The sequence below is a fragment of the Dendrobates tinctorius genome, unplaced genomic scaffold (genome assembly GCF_039654945.1).
Source record: "Dendrobates tinctorius isolate UK_male_01 unplaced genomic scaffold, ASM3965494v1 ptg000295l, whole genome shotgun sequence".
Lineage (NCBI taxonomy): Eukaryota > Metazoa > Chordata > Amphibia > Anura > Dendrobatidae > Dendrobates > Dendrobates tinctorius.
Window position 1 is genome coordinate 443,969 of NW_027361962.1, and position 12,223 is coordinate 456,191.

The following is a 12,223-nucleotide window of genomic DNA, read 5'->3' on the forward strand; positions in this document are numbered from 1 at the left end:
TGATTTTTTTAATTGTACGGCTGTACGTTATAAACTTCTGTGAAGCCCTTGGGGGTTCAAAGTGCTCACCACATATCTAGAAAAGTTCCTTGGGGGGTCTAGTTTCCAAAATGGGGTCACTTGTGGGGGTTTCCACTGTTTAGGTACATCAGTGGCTCTCCAAATGTGACATGGCATCGGATCTGAATTCCAGCCAATTTTGCAGTGAAAAAGTCAATTGGCGCTCCTTCCTATCTGAGCTCTGCCATGCGCCGAAACAGTGGTTCCCTCCAACATATCAGGTATCAGCGTACTCAGGACAAATTGCTCAATACCTTTTCCAGTCTAGTTTCTCCTGTTACCCTTAGTAAAATAAAAAAATTGAACCTGAAGTAATTTTTTTTGTGAAAAAAAGTTAAATGTTCATTTTTTTTAAGCATTCAAAAAATTCCTGTGAAGCACCTGAAGGGTTAATAAACTTCTTAAATGTGGTTTTGAGCACTTTGAGGGGTGCAGTTTTTAGAATGGTGTCACTTTTGTGTATTTTCTATCATATAGACCACTCAAAGTGACTTAAAATGGGATGTGGTCCCTAAAAATAAAATGGTGTTGTAAAAATGAGAAATCGCTGGTCAACTTTTAACCCTTATAACTTCCTAACAAAAAAAAAAAATTGTTTCCAAAATTGTGCTGATGTAAGATAGACATGGGGGAAATGTTAATTAACTATTTTGTGTCACATAACTCTCTGGTTTAAGGGCATAAAAATTCAAAGTTTGAAATTTTCAAAATTCTCGCCATATTTCAGTTTTTTTCATAAATAAATGCAAGTTATAGCAAAGAAATGTTACCATTAAAGTGAAGTAAAATATGTCACAAGAAAACTTTCTCAGAATCGCCTAGATCCGTTGAAGCATTCATGAGTAATTACCTCATAAAGGGACAGTGGTCAGAATTGTAAAAATTGGCCCAGGAGTTAACGTGCAAACCACCCTTGGTGGTAAAGGGGTTAAAAACGTGATCATGTGTATAGTACCTATATGAGCAGGATTCAGACAGGTAATGTCCGATGTGGACACGCTGCAGAGGACGGCCTTTATGTGCATGGCCCACATTACACCTTTTTTGCAAAAAATGTATCATCCAAATACCATTTTTGTCATTTTTTTACTAGCACTTGCTGTTTACTGTTACTTCTTTACAATAGAGTATTTTTATACGTTTGTTTTTCTGTTTCATAGTTTCTACCAAATTTAGCCCACAATATTTTGCCATAATTTCTATTGTAAAATAATAGCTCCCTATTTTGTACCAAGACCCTAAATTATCCAGCATAGCTAATTATACGGATATACGTTTTGTGGTAAAAGAGCACCAGCTATAGGCTCTGTATCTCTCAGCCTTTTTTGGAAGGTACCAATCAATCTACTGATACACGGCTTACATGTAAGTATTTTTTGCATGTGGTCCCCTCAAGATGTTTCATGTGAACATGCGCATAAAAAGTACAAGCTTTTTTTCCATATATCATGGGTCGGAGTTATAACATAAAAAGCTTCATGAACTGCAATCCTGCGGGAGTTGTCTGTGTGACTCCATGTATGACATGCCCAGCACAATATGTGGGCTGCACTGTGACTACAGGGGCACATAAGAATCCTGACTCCGGAGACACGTCAGGCGCACTGAGCTCTACAGCCGCTCATATATTTGTGGTCTCCGATTATTATTTGCATGTACACAAAGATGTTTCCACTGAAAATTATTGGCATTGAAAGGGTGTACAGACCAATTATAGAGGAAATCTGACAAAGAAAATTCTCCACAGGAGATCCTTCTGGACCTTCAGACTGAATACAAGAAGCCCTTTGTGTATGAAGGTAAGACACGATATCATCTCCAATATCTGTCATGTGTTTGTGACGGATCGCACAGGGGAAGGGGTTTGTCGACATCACTCACCTCTGGGGAGGTGAGAGAAGGACCCAGCAGGGATCGGCTCTCTCCCTCATCGTGCCCCCTTGTCCACAAAGCCCCTCATCGTGTCCCCCTTGTCCACAAAGCCCTTCATCGTGTCCCCTTGTCCACAAAGCCCCTCATCGTGTCCCCCTTGTCCACAAAGCCCCTCATCTTGCCCCCCTTGTCCACAAAGCCCTCATCGTGCCCCCCTTGTCCACAAAGCCCCTCATCGTGTCCCCCTTGTCCACAAAGCCCCTCATCGTGTCCCCCTTGTCCACAAAGCCCCTCATCGTGCCCCCCTTGTCCACAAAGCCCCTCATCTTGCCCCCCTTGTCCACAAAGCCCCTCATCTTGCCCCCCTTGTCCACAAAGCCCCTCATCTTGCCCCCCTTGTCCACAAAGCCCCTCATCGTGTCCCCCTTGTCCACAAAGCCCCTCATCGTGTCCCCCTTGTCCACAAAGCCCCTCATCTTGCCCCCCTTGTCCACAAAGCCCCTCATCATGCCCCCCTTGTCCACAAAGCCCCTCATCTTGCCCCCCTTGTCCACAAAGCCCCTCATCGTGTCCCCCTTGTCCACAAAGCCCCTCATCGTGCCCCCCTTGTCCACAAAGCCCCTCATCGTGCCCCCTTGTCCACAAAGCCCCTCATCGTGCTCCCCTTGTCCACAAAGCCCCTCATCGTGTCCCCCTTGTCCACAAAGCCCCTCATCGTGCCCCCTTGTCCACAAAGCCCCTCATCGTGCCCCCTTGTCCACAAAGCCCCTCATCGTGCCCCCTTGTCCACAAAGCCCTCATCGTGCCCCCTTGTCCACAAAGCCCTCATCGTGCCCCCCTTGTCCACAAAGCCCCTCATCGTGCTCCCCTTGTCCACAAAGCCCTCATCGTGCCCCCCTTGTCCACAAAGCCCCTCATCGTGCTCCCCTTGTCCACAAAGCCCCTCATCGTGCTCCCCTTGTCCACAAAGCCCCTCATCGTGCTCCCCTTGTCCACAAAGCCCCTCATCGTGCTCCCCTTGTCCACAAAGCCCCTCATCGTGCTCCCCTTGTCCACAAAGCCCCTCATCGTGCTCCCCTTGTCCACAAAGCCCCTCATCGTGCCCCCCTTGTCCACAAAGCCCCTCATCGTGCTCCCCTTGTCCACAAAGCCCCTCATCGTGTCCCCCTTCTCCACAAAGCCCCTCATCGTGCCCCCCTTGTCCACAAAGCCCCACTCAAGTAACATCAACTTTTTCCATAAATCCATCCTGGAGCACTCACACTGAGTCCTGGGTCCTGATTCCCATCTGTACACGGATCCATAGTATTTCCCTCATCTCCTTTCCAGCAGCCTCAACATAACGCTGCTTTCCGCCATCTTGTCTTCACTGGACTCTGGACTGAAGGAGGCTGCGCCCTCCAGGTGACAGAGACAGGAGGGAAGAGAGACAGGAGGGAAGAGAGAGAGAGACAGGAGGGAAGAGAGAGGGAGACAGGAGGGAAAGAGAGGCAGGAGGGAAGAGAGAGAGAGACAGGAAGGAAGAGAGAGAGACGGGAGGGAAGAGAGAGAGACGGGAGGGAAGAGACAAAGAGACAGGAGGGAAGAGAGAGACAGGAGGGAAGAGAGAGACAGGAGGAAAAAGAGAGAGACAGGAGGGAAGAGAGAGACAGGAGGGAAGGGAGAGAGACAGGAGGGAAGAGAGAGACAGGAGGGAAGAGAGAGACAGGAGGAAAAAGAGAGAGACAGGAGGGAAGAGAGAGACAGGAGGGAAGAGAGAGACAGGAGGGGAGAGAGTGACAGGAGAGAAGATACAGGATGAAAGAGAGAGAGACACGAGGGAAGAGAGAGAGAGACAGGAAGGAAGAGAGAGAGAGAGACAGGAAGGAAGAGAGAGACAGGAGGGAAGAGAGAGACAGGAGGAAACAGAGAGACAGGAGGAAACAGAGACAGATGGGACGGAAAAGAAAGACAGGAGGGAAGAGAGACACAGGAGGGGGGAGAGAGAGACAGGAGGAAAGAGAGAGACAGGAAAGAGAGAGAGACAGGAGGGAAGAGAGAGACAGGGGGAAGAGAGAGAGACAGGAGGAAAGAGAGAGATAGGAAGAAAGAGAAAGACAAGAGGAAAGAGAGAGACAGGAGCTAAGAGAGACAGGACGGAAAAGAAAGGAGGGAAGAGAGACACAGGAGGGAAGAGAGAGACAGCAGGGAAGAAAGAGACAGCAGGGAAGAGAGCGTGACAGGAGGTAAAAGAGAGCGACAGGAGGGAAGAGAGACGAGAGAAGAGATAGAGACGAGAGAAAGAGAGACAAGGGAAGAGAGACGAGGGGAGAGAGAGAGACAAAATGTAAGAAAGAGACAGGAGGGTAAGAAAGAGAGACAGGAGGTACGAGAGAGAGACGAGGGAAAACAGACGATGGAAAAGAGAGAGACGAAGGAAGAGAGACAGGAGGGAAGAGAGATGGGGAAGAGAGAGACAGGGCGAAGAGAAAGAGGGACAGGAGGTACCAGAGAGAGACGAGGGAAGAGAGACGGGATAAGAGACAGGAGGGAAGAGAGAGACGGGGAAGAGAGGGAGACACTAGGGAAGAGAGAGAGGAGGAAGAGAGAGACAGGGCAAGAGACAGACTGGGAAGAGAGAGAGACAAAAGGTAAGAAAGAGACGAGGGAAGAGAGAGGAGGAAAAGAGACAGGAGGGAAGAGAGACAGGAGGGAAGAGAGATAGGAGGGAAGAGAGAGACAGGAGGTACAAGAGAGACAGGAGGGAAGAGAGACAGGAGGGAAGAGAGAGAGACAGGAGGGAAGAGAGAGAGACAGGAGGTACAAGAGAAACAGACGATGCTGAAGTTGGTTTCTTATTCTGCTTTTTTTCTTCTACTTTTTACAGATTTAATGACAAAAATCACAATGATAAATTACAAATTGAAAGGGTTAAATTACTTTGGGCCACTGATCCCACAATGCAGGCACACAGATAGTGATGCCCCACGTCTCGTTCCGGTCACTCCAGCCTGGCCCAAATGGGTTCTGGGCCTCAGCTCTGGCATCACAATGTCCCATTTGCCCCCTGTGATGCAGAGTGTCACTATCTGTGTAATGATGGTGGGAGATCAGTGGCACAAAGTCACGTAACCTCTTACCAGCACCAGGTGACATCTGCAACGTAATATGTACTCAGAGAGTTGTCACTGTGCCAGCTGTGGTGTTACATAGGACTGCAGGTGACATCTACATTATTTGTTCTCAGAGTTTTCGCTGGCATATGTGGTGTTGCATAGGACTGCACATAACATCTACTACATTTTCTGTACTGTGAGAGTTATCGGCAGCAGCAGGCCGATATAGATGACCGATATAGATGAGCTCTGAGGGAGACCAGGCAGACATGTTCTCCCTACACTACTGCTCTCCATTCTGTGGACCACAGGTCACTTTTAGCCTGCGCTCTATAGAATGACAGGGTGATGCAGTGGCCAAGGTTCTGGTGCGGTGAATAGTGTTGAGCATTCCGATACCGCAAATATCGGGTATCGGCCGATACTTGCTGTATCGGAATTCCGATACCGACATCCGATATTTTTTCAATATCGGATGTCGGTATCGGAATCGGAAGTTCAAAGTTGATTGACAGCCTGACGTCATCATGATGCGCGGTGTGTGCGCATCATGATGCGCCGTCATTTCGGGCCTTCCGGGGGGTCTCTGCCGGCCTGCCGGGGGGCTGTGCAGGCTCCGGTGGTCTCTGCCGGCCTGCCGGTGGTCTGTGCAGGCTCCGGGGGGCTGTGCCGGCCTGCCGGGGGGCTGTGCAGGCTCCAGGGGGCTGTGCCGGCCTGCCGGTGGTCTGTGCAGGCTCCGGGGGGCTGTGCCGGCCTGCCGGGGGGCTGTGCCGGCCTGCCGGTGGTCTGTGCAGGCTTCGGGGGTCTGTGCAGGCATCGTCCGATGGGACTACAAGTCCCATCGGGCGATGCCTGCTACCATGACAGTGATTGACACATTAGCCAATGATGGGACAGTAGTAGTCCCATCATCCGGCTAATGTGTTGAATGTAAAAAAAAAAAAAAATTACATGCTACATACATGCTACATACATACAACATGCATACTACATATATACTACATGTAACATACATACTACATATATACTACATGCAACATGCAAGTCCCATAGACTTGAATGGGACTTCCGGTATCGGAATCGGCGATACCGATACTTTTTTTAAGATCGGCCGATCCATTCCGATCCGATACTTTGAAGTATCGGACGGTATCGCTCAACTCTAGCGGTGAAGTCATCGCATGGCTTTAAAGGGAATCTGTCACCCTTCTTTCGACTATGAGCTGCCGGCACTGACATCAGGGGCTTATCTACAGCATTCTGCTGTCATTGTGGCAGATACTGTGAGGGCCATTATACAGTTTGGGGATTACTGTGGGGTCCCTCATACAGTTAGGGGGGCTCCTAAAGTGTGGTAACTACTGTGGGGGCCATTATACAGTGTACTTGGCATTCATGAAATGTAAGGCCTGGTGAGGCGTTCATCATACAGTGTGGGGCCATTATTCAGTGTTTGAGCTAATGTCACCTGTAGGTCATTATCTGTAACTGTACTGTAATCACTCATGAGAACAAAGTCCACTGATCCATCTCAGAATACCTTAAAGGGCCATGTGCCAATTACTCAGACCAGCAAAAATGACTATGGACACTCCACAGATCATATTTCCTACATAACAAAACAGAGTACACGTCCAAAAGAGACAATAAATACAAATATACAGTATCTTTATTAATATAATTTAGACAATAATCACTATACATAAATTAGCAGACACAAACAGACAAGGCACATACAAAAACTCGTGTGAATAGGACCCAGCAACTGTATGTACCAAAATGAGCTATCCAGAAAAACTAAGTATATTTCATTAGGGATACTGTAGTATCCAAAATCTAGTTAAAGTGCATAGTGCTGACCACATAATCCATAAGTCACTAATGGCATTCATGACAAATGCCACAGACATGACATATCAGCAATTAACAGCCCCCCGAGGAAGCCCACGCGAAACGTGCGTCGGGGCTGACATAGGACACGCACTGACAGATAATTATATGGATGAGTCTAACAACTCTTAAAGGGATACTTGTTTATTTTTTCTGATACCTATTGTGGTTATTTCATGTCTGTGGCATTTATGATAGATGCCATTTGTGACTTACGCTGGGGTCCTATTCACACATGTGTTTTTGTATGTGTCTTGTCTGTTTGTGTCTGCTAATTTATGTATAGTGATTGTCTAAATTATATTAATAAAGATATATTGTTTTTTATAGTCTCCTGTGGACATGTACTCCGTTTTGTTATGTAGGAAATATCACTCATATGTTCTGCAGGACTCATCTACCAATTTATATCACTTTATGCCGGTTAAATTGGTGTTGGTTGTTATAGAGAGATTTATTTTCACTAACAGCATGGTCATCTGCTGAGAGTCGCCTATACCCACAATTAGGGGCCACCACTGTAGTTGTAATCAGGGTTACCTGGTTAGGGGCCACTCAGTTGTCCCTGTCCCCTAGAACTGAACCCCTACCTACACTTCTGGGTGGGAGGAAAGGTGGCAAAACCTATGTCTCTGGGATTCGTCCCCTGATATTTTCTGAACCCACCAACACCCCTGACAGTCCTTATGGTAAAAGTAGAATATAATTTACTGGACCTCTGCTCTGTTGGTCTGCAAACATTTTATTTGTCATGTGTGTTGCTATGCTCACATTCTGCTATAAAGAAGGAGAAAAGAGTTATTTAAAATGTCATCTAATTGTAAGAGTATATTTGGGTTGAGATACAAATGATCTCCAGATCTGCCATTTTAAAATTAAATGAATACGATGCATCGGAGATGAGAAAATACACGCAGCCAGTGTCTGTCAGTGTACAGTTCTTGTCTGAGTCTCCAATGCCCAGTCCCAAGTCTTTATTACAACCACAAGATAAGGAAAGTGGGAATGGCTTAAAGGGAATCTGTCACCTATTTTTATGTATATAAGATGTGGCCACCGCCATCAGGGGCTTATCTATAGCATTCTGTAATGCTGTAGATAAGCCCCTGATGTAACCTGAAAGAGACGAAAAACCAGTTAGATTATACTCACCCAGGGGCGGTCCGGGTCCGGAGGGTGTCGCGGTCCGGTCCGGCGCCTCCCATCTTGTAGCGATGACGTCCTCTTCTTTACTTCCCGTCGCGGATTCCATCTTTATTTAACTCCCAATCCAATCAAAGCCATCATTCTCCTGTAAAAACTCCAAAATAAAAAAGCAACAATATCCCATACCTGTCCGCCGTACAGTTAAGTCCCATGCTGCAATCCATCTGAAGGTGTTAAATAGTTTACAACCGGGAGCGGTGCTAATGCAACCGGCCCTGCTGTAAGCCACAGAGGAATGACGGAAAAGCTGCCTGCACAGCCTCACCGCTTGACCAGAGACAAACTCATTATTGTGGGAAATTTTCTGAACATTTTCCCACGCTGTCAGTTCACCACGGGTCAGGCGGAGAGTCTGTACTCAGTGACTACCGCTGACCCTTTCAGACTAGTGGATTAATAAAGGATAGGTGTCTTATTGACACCTCTCTAATATTAACCAGGCTTAATGTCACCTTACAATAGCAAGGTGATATTAACCCCTTATTACCCCATATGCCACCCGCTACAGGGCAATAGGAAGAAAGAGGATAAGTGCCAGAATTGGCGCATCTTACAGATACGCCTTTTCTGGGATGGCTGGGGAAGATCTTTTTAGCCGGGGGGGGCCAAAAACAATGGTCCCTCTCTAGGCTACTAATTTCTGCCATCAGTCACTGGCTTGCCCTCTCTGTGGTAGAAAATTGTGCGGGAGCCCACACAAGCTTTCTATGAATTAATCCTTTAATTTAACACCTACAGCTCCAAAATTTTACACACACACTACTAACATTAATGAGGGACATATAAAAAAAATAACGGATATGCAAAGATTTACTGTATGTAAACCATGTGTCATATCCTGTCGGGTTCTGTAATGATTTTACAGAAGCTGACAATTGAATTATCGGCTAGCTCTGTATGAAATATATATATACAGTAGAGACCAAAAGTTTGGACACACCTCATTCAAAGACTTTTCTTTATTTTCATGACTATGAAAATTGTAGATTCACTCTGAAGGCATCAAAACTATGAATTAACACATGTGGAATTATATAATTAGCAAAAAAGTACGAAACAACTGAAAACATGTCCTATATTCTAGGTTCTTCAAAGTAGCCACCTTTTGCTTTGATTACTGCTTTGCACAGTCTTGGCATTCTCTTGATGAGTTTCAAGAGGTAGTCACCAGAAATGGTTTTCATTTCACAGGTGTGCCCTGTCAGGCTTAATAAGTGGGATTTCTTGCCTTATAAATGGGGTTGGGACCATCAGTTGTGTTGTGCAGAAGTATGGTGGATACACAGCTGATAGTCCTACTGAATAGATTGTTAGAATTTGTATTATGGCAAGAAAAAAGCAGCTAAGTAAAGAAAAACGAGTGGCCATCATTACTTTAAGAAATGAAGGTCAGTCAGTCCGAAAAATTGGGAAAACTTTGAAAGTGTCCCCAAGTGCAGTGTCAAAAAACATCAAGCGCTACAAAGAAACTGGCTCACATGAGGACTGCCAAAGGAAAGGAAGACCAAGAGTCACATCTGCTGTGGAGGAGAAGTTCATCCGAGTCACCAGCCTCAGAAATCGCAGGTTAACAGCAGCTTAGATTAGAGACCAGGTCAATGCCACACAGAGTTCTAGCAGCAGACACATCTCTACAACAACTGTTAAGAGGAGACTTTGTGCAGCAGGCCTTCATGGTAAAATAGCTGCTAGGAAACCACTGCTAAGGACAGGCAACAAGCAGAAGAGACTTGTTTGGGCTAAAGAACACAAGGAATGGACATTAGACCAGTGGAAATCTGTGCTTTGGTCTCATGAGTCCAAATTTGAGATCTTTGGTTCCAACCACCGTGTCTTTGTGCGACGCAGAAAAGGTGAATGGATGGACTCTACATGCCTGGTTCCCACCGTGAAGCATGGAGGAGGTGTGATGGTGTGGGGGTGCTTTGCTGGTGACACTGTTGGGGATTTATTCAAAATTGAAGGCATACTGAACCAGCATGGCTACCACAGCATCTTGCAGCGGCATGCTATTCCATCCGGTTTGCGTTTAGTTGGACCATCATCTATATTTCAACAGGACAATGGCCTCAAACACACCTCCAGGCTGTGTAAGGGCTATTTGACCAAGAAGGAGAGTGATGGGGTGCTACGGCAGATGACCTACTATGGTTACGTTTCGACCTACTAAGAGGCCTTTCTCAAACCATACTCAAGTAGTGTCAAGGAAAAGATTAATTAGAGCATTTTCAGAAGTCCCAAACAGGGGCTGATGGCATGGGAGCAGCCTGGACCTGCCGGGTTGTCACAAAAGAAGTATCCAAAGTGTGGGTATAATATCGTCTCCCATGCCATCAGCCCCTGTTTGGGACTTCTGAAAATGCTCTAATTAATCTTTTCCTTGAAACTACTTGAGTATGGTTTGAGAAAGGCCTCTTAGTAGGTCGAAACGTAACCATAGTATACTCATATCCTGGATTACGATATTATACCCACATTTTGGATACTTCTTTTGTCTGCGGTGTTACACTATTTGATGTATTTGAAATAACATAAAAATCCAAAAATTTCACAAAATCTTCAAGATTTTTTGGCAAGATTAATCCACACTTGAGTGCGACTGTTTATCTACTGACTATTGTTTGTGGACCCTCCACGTACAGTCAGCACCTATCTCCACAGCAAGAGTGCGCGTCTTTCTTCTTCGATCTGGCCTCCACAGTCACCAGACCTGAACCCAATCGAGATGGTTTTGGGTGAGCTGGACCGCAGAGTGAAGGCAAAAGGGCCAACAAGTGCTAAGCATCTCTAGGGACTCCTTCAAGACTGTTGGAAGACCATTTCCGGTGACTACCACTAGAAGCTCATCAAGAGAATGCCAAGAGTGTGCAAAGCAGTAATCAAAGCAAAAGGTGGCTACTTTGAAGAACCTAGAATATAAGACATATTTTCAGTAGAGATGAGCGACTTTGCCTTTTTTTGGGTCGAGTCGGGTTTCATGAAACCCGACTTTCGCAAAAGTCGGGTCGAACGAAATCGGACGATTTTAGTGAAAAGTCGAAGGCCGACTGAAACACGAAACCCAATGCAAGTCAATGGGGAAGAACAGTCGGCAGGGAGTGGAGGCCAGGAAACATACCTACAGTGCCCATTTTAATGCCAACGACATCAAATCTTATTACCGAAGCTTGTCAACCTTAATTTACTTCATAATACTAGTTACGCACTGAAAAATGGGGGTTATTTGGCTAAATTTGTGGGGGGGGTAGGGCTGGCTCCAGGTTTTCATGTGCCCTGGGCCAAAGAGCGCCCCTTTAACACATACCACAACTCATGATGCTCCGATACGGCAGAGAATTAGTGGTATACTACAATGAAAAATACTTCACTTTTTACATCTCATGACTGATATCCATTTTAAATTCTCCAATAGCTCCAAAACCGGACAGTATCTTACTCCATACAGTATTATGGCCACCGCATAGTGCGCTATACAGAGTAATGAGGCCCATCTATTTCTCCATACAGAATCATTGGTCCCATATAATGTTTGAAACAGTATATGATGAGCTCCACATAATGCTACAGTATATGTTGGTCCCCATGGATGAAGCTGCACTGTCTTATGGACCCAAATAATGCTCCATATATAATGGGCCCCATTTCTAATGCTCTAGTGTATAATGGGCCCTGTAAATGCTGCTCCAGTGTCTGATGTCCACCTTTGGAATGCTCCAGTGTATGGTGGGCCCCATATATCATTCTCCAGAGTATAGTGCTCCCCAAAAATTGCTGTCCCAACATTGAAAACAATTAAATAAGTCTCCTCAAATAAGTCTCCTCGCTAGGGAATCCCTGTACTAGTCTGGGCGTACAGACGTGATGTCATTGCGCTCTCTGATCAGAATATGACTGTCAGGAAACGCGGAAGACGTCATGGCGGTGGAGCAGGGAGAGGTAAGTATTTCAACCTTGCAAGTGCTGTGATCCTGAGCAAGCAGGGGGGCCCACTCATTGGCGACGGCACTGGCACAGGGCCCCTGATAGACACACCACCGTACTGACGGCGGGTGGGCCGAACCTGCACTTTCATCTGCAGCTTCCTCTTTGTCACCGTGTAA

General features: G+C 46.2%; 1 protein-coding gene across 5 annotated transcripts in view; it reads right to left on the reverse strand.

Moving 5' to 3' along the window:
* The window catches only part of LOC141073035 (uncharacterized), a 208,916-nt gene that overhangs the window by 78,105 nt on the left and 118,588 nt on the right, over positions 1–12,223 (reverse strand). For 2 of the 5 annotated variants that reach the window (XM_073560335.1, XM_073560338.1), the window contains exon 1: positions 3,195–4,606. The exons of the other annotated variants lie outside the window; for them this stretch is intronic. The gene's annotated coding sequence lies outside the window, so the exon portion shown is untranslated. Of the gene's footprint in view, positions 1–3,194; positions 4,607–12,223 lie in introns of those variants that run through there. 5 annotated transcript variants of the gene reach the window in all.